At 37.4% G+C, this 4,953-nt stretch overlaps 2 non-coding genes across 2 annotated transcripts; both read right to left on the bottom strand.

The window, feature by feature from the left end:
* Window positions 1-416: 416 nt before the first annotated feature.
* On the bottom strand, window positions 417-535 carry LOC145678250 (5S ribosomal RNA). The gene has a single exon (XR_014130327.1). It is a non-coding gene; the product is annotated as a 5S ribosomal RNA (ribosomal RNA).
* A 177-nt stretch (window positions 536-712) lies between these two features.
* On the bottom strand, window positions 713-831 carry LOC145678251 (5S ribosomal RNA). The gene has a single exon (XR_014130328.1). It is a non-coding gene; the product is annotated as a 5S ribosomal RNA (ribosomal RNA).
* Between the last annotated feature and the right edge of the window lie 4,122 nt (window positions 832-4,953).

Here is a 4,953-nt window from a genome sequence, read left to right as displayed (position 1 = left end):
TTCGAAAGAGTTAAATCACGAAATTTGCTTCATTCTGTTATGTAGAAACACGTTGAAATCCAATTTCTATATGCTGTTAGTAAAAAAGTAAAGCACATAGCGGAGATGTGTCGTGCTTGTATACGAAAGGCATTTACTCGCCGGAGATCTACACTTAGTCATAATAATTTACTTTTAAAAAGTGGTAATACATTCCGTGTTAAGTATAGTAGTAGGTGCACACGGATCGGAAATCAGGTTATTTTAATGTGCCGTGCAAATAAACAGGCTGTTAGTGTAAGAAATAGTGGGTATAACGCTTAGAATATCGATTAATCGCTATGAAATAATGTTGATAAATTATCTCTTGAAAGTACTATAAAATTAATGTTTCTAGTATTTTCGTACTTGAAGGATAATGAAATTTGAAAAAGAGATGCCAACAGCACCTGGTGTTCCCAGGCGGTCACCCATCCAAGTACTGACCAGGCCCGATGCTGCTTGACTTCGGTGATCGGACGAGAACCGGTATATTCAGCATGGTATGGCCGTTGGCGAATGCATATGGCTTCGAGTGAGTTATTGTAGCTACGTAGGTTTGTCGGTGAATACTCAAAAAGACCAGCGCGTGGAAAGCGTTGCTAATTGTTTTAAGTAATGCATGATTACGAAATTATCGTGGTGAACGATGTGAGAATATTCGTCTTTGTGAAAAACAAAATTAGAAAAAGTATACCAACAGCACCTGGTGTTCCCAGGCGGTCACCCATCCAAGTACTGACCAGGCCCGATGCTGCTTGACTTCGGTGATCGGACGAGAACCGGTATATTCAGCATGGTATGGCCGTTGGCAACTACCTTTTCTTCAATGTCCTGTTAAGGAAGTATGTTTTAAGTAAGAATTGACATTATTAACTATAAAGGCAAGCATATTAACGTCGTTAACATTACTTGGAATATACTAATATTCGAATAAATATTTGAATGTTCGAATGATGAGTGATTCGGATGTTCATAGTGCCACTGTGTCCTATCGAGTTTACTATCACGAACCACGTATGAAATTGTATATAAATAAATAAAAATAAATCCTTTATTAAGTATTGATTACAGGAAAAAGGCAAACTTACATTCTTTAATGTACACAATGAAATGTATGAAAGATATTTTTAAGATATGTTTCACTTACCCTTTATAACGCAAGGTAGTTTTCAGTGTAGCATTCTCTTCAGCTGCGAGATAACGTAAGGCAGATGATCATTCAGTCGTGAAGCACTAAAATGTAATATACATTTTAACTATTATCGATAAGAATTATTTACTGCAGGGATGCAAATAAAGTGAGGCAAATTAGTAAATAAAAACCGATACTGTAACTGATAATATAATTAGTTGTATCTGTATTAGTTGTATATACAGTAATCGCACGATTATCCGCGGAGTTGGATGTTGGCATAATCGCGCATAATCAGCAGTATGAGCAGAAAAGGGAAATGAAATGAAATATTTAGATTTACGTCGCATACTTATACCGGTTACGCTAAAGGAGACGGTGATGATGAGTACTGAATGAAGAAAGTGGGAGGAAACGGGAGAAACCCGAGAAAACCCATGAGCACGGTCTTTATGCACGACAAAGTTCACACGGCACGAGCTGGGATTGAATCAGGGACCCCAAGCACCGGAGGCCAAAAAACGGACAAAAAGTCTTTCGTGCAACTTTCGTTTTCGGTAAAAAGTTTACACATAATTTAGAAAGAGTAGTTTTCTGGTCTTTTTATTTCACAAGTTGGTTCATGTCTATATTTTTTACATGCATAAAAAATTTTTCAACTCCCTTGCTTATTTCCTGTTAAAGACCTCTACCTCTGATTGTATTTTTTGCACATATTCTTATTGTTTTCAGACAACATTTCTAAAAGCGTAATTTATCGTCAGCAAGAAAAGAAAAGGAAAGCCTCGGATAGTGGAATGTGTACTGTATATATATATATATATATATATATATATATATATATATATATACGTATTAGTATATAGTTTTATTTTATACGTCTCCTATTATTACACAATGTGCAGATATTGTCAAAGCGCAAGTAAATATGTATAACTCCCCGTTCTGCACTTAATAACTTGAAAGAAGTTCGGGGAAGGTAGTGTAACAGAAAGTGCAAACAGAAATGAGGGTTTAAAGGCATTTAATATTATTCCGTAGTAGTATGATTTTTTGTAAAAAAAAAATATATATATATATATATATATATCTAAACATACATATTCAATGATATAGTAAGAGGTTAGCAGCACTGATAGAACTGCAGAAAGTACAAAACCGTTAATAAGAAAGAGAGAGAGATGGTGGCCGCTTTTGTGCTTTTCATTGGCTAATTCCGAATTGCGCGCGAATACGTACGAGATTTCTTTCTTTTTCCTCTTCGCAGCCCAGATGTTGCCAATTAGAAGTTTTTAGTACTACATTTGTATGAAAATGTTGCCTTTAAGAAATGTGGTTTGCATACAGAGAAAAGAGCAAAATGAATATTTACCTTAGTGGGCATGAAAAAAGACGAAACATTTTGCAAGATGGACACACGAACTTCCTTAATGCAGGCGTTCAGTACATTATTGTAAAGAAAAAAACACTAAAAAGAATTACTTCAATATCCCTAGCAACATTCAACAATTCATAGAGAAAAATCTTTATTTTGAGAACAATGGAAAACTATGTAATTGTAGATAACTACTAAATTTAATGATTAAGGAAAACGTTTAGGCCCGGCCCTTCAGAAAGAAAGTGCACAGAATATTCTCTCATGGAAGCAATTGCAAAATCAACATTTTGTTTGCAGTTATAATTAGAGGATCTATATACAGGGTGTTCGAAAAAGAATGTATCCTCTTGAAAGAAAATATTCTCTGGGCCCCTAATCCTTTATATACCGAAAGGAAGTTTGTATAGCATTTTTTCTTACCTTCGTTAGAAGAATTGAAAGTGACTACTATCGTGACACGGGAGATATTTAATCGATAGTCGAATTACTCACATACTCGAATGAACACGTCTCTTGTAAGGAGAGGAAAGGCTTCTGTGATCCGCTATCGCAGCTGTGTCATATCTGCAGAGAATGTTAGGACACAAACGTGATCTTTGAGAGCCTCGTGAAAAGAAGTCGCATAGTATCATGTGTGGAGACATCGGGGCCATCTGAAGAACGCTTCATCATTAGGACCAAGGGCGAGTTACGAAACACTCTGGGATATATTTATTAACATAACTTCTCGTCATTCTGCAAGTGTGGTGGAGCTCCATCCTATTGGAAAAGGAAACCTCGGGAGCCCTCTTCATGTGTAGGTATCGTTCACATCTGAAGCATGTGAAGATAGATTACTGTACTATCGTGTACCTAAAATCATTTTCTACGAATACGAACATGTCTACACTGAAGGCAGTGCAGCTCTTTTTCTCTTTTTTTTGGTCATGTATTGTAACGCGGGGCAATGCACACAATAACATGTAATGTTGTGTATCATCATAAAGGGCCAGGGCGATGATTGGATCTTGATGGACGTGGAGAACTGATAGGTGATGTGAGTGGTATTGTGATCTATGGTTGTATGTTTACTGATGAATGCATAAGGAGAGGTGAAGGGGTTGCCTTTTTTTTTATGTCGATCGGGAGGGAAGCGATTGGGAAACTTTTGACTTTGTTTTTCAACCGAATATATTGATTGAATAGGTCGCCGACAATTTTACGGGGCGTCACGTCGTTGCCTTTTTCATGTCGATCGCGAGCGAAGCGAGCGTTTTTTTTTTTTTTTTTTTTTTTTTTTTTTTTTTTTTTTACCGACAATATGTATTGAATCGGTTGCCAACACCTTTAGGGGCGCGTCACGTCCTTCTTTCTGTGCTGATCGCGAGCGAAGCGAGCGCGAAATTTTTGACTTTTTTTTTTTTTTTTTTTTTTTTTTTTTACCCACAATATTTATTCAATCGGTCGCCAACACTTTTAGGGGTGCGTCACGTCCTCTTTTCTCTGCTGATCGCGAGCGAAGCGAGCGCGAAATTTTGACCTTTTTTTCTCTTTTTAATTCTTTTTTTTCTTTAAGAAAAAATATTGATTTCATAGGTCGCGAACATTTTTACGGGATGCAACATCGTTTATTTGTTTTTCCAACCGTCTTTCTGTCTTGAGCCCCCGCCAAGTTAACTTTATGGTGGACAAAAACTATGTGCGGTGGGTTACCGCGGGGTTCTCCCGTTTCCTCCCACTTTCTTCATTCCACCACCATTTCAATCATTTCTCATAATCAGCGCCTCTTTTAGCCTAAGCGGCATAACGTGGGACGTAAAACAAAGATTTCCTTTAGTTGCTTTCTGTCTTGATTACGAGCGCGAAATTTTTTACTTTTTTTTTCTTTCTTTTGATATTATTCATTTAATAGGACGGCAACACCTTTACGGGCCGCCGCGTCGTCGTTTACACTTCTTCAGCCCATATTCTTTCTGCTTGTTCGTTTTCCGGCATCTTGTTATCACCGCCCGCGGCAATGCCTATGTCTTTCATCGCTTTTTGAAGCAAATCTTTAATAAATATGCACTCTCACATTTGTACTAATATGCATACCACAGTGGATAGACTGTAACTAGGAAAGCAGAAGCCTGCATATCATATTATTTAACAGTTGAAAGTGAACTGTCATTTTAAGTTTGATTTTGATCAGATGAGTGCAGTTCAACTCGTCGACAATTGTGAAGATTCTCGAGGTTAGGGACCATCCATTTTGTGCTTTGTAATGAAAATGGCTGCAGCCAAACTTCTCTGATCTGAATGAAACTTGGCATGATGATACATCTTGACCTGCTCTACAAGTTTATTTAGTATTTTCCGTTGCGCAGGCTTTTGCTTCTCCAGGTTCTCCCATGGAACTGAGAAACGTATTCAGTCGAACCTTCTGCGGTATCTCGATCAAACT

The sequence above is a fragment of the Thermobia domestica genome, unplaced genomic scaffold, assembly GCF_964235325.1.
Source record: "Thermobia domestica unplaced genomic scaffold, izTheDome1.hap1.1 HAP1_SCAFFOLD_2205, whole genome shotgun sequence".
NCBI lineage: Eukaryota > Metazoa > Arthropoda > Insecta > Zygentoma > Lepismatidae > Thermobia > Thermobia domestica.
This window is presented reverse-complemented; position numbering and strand designations above follow the sequence as displayed.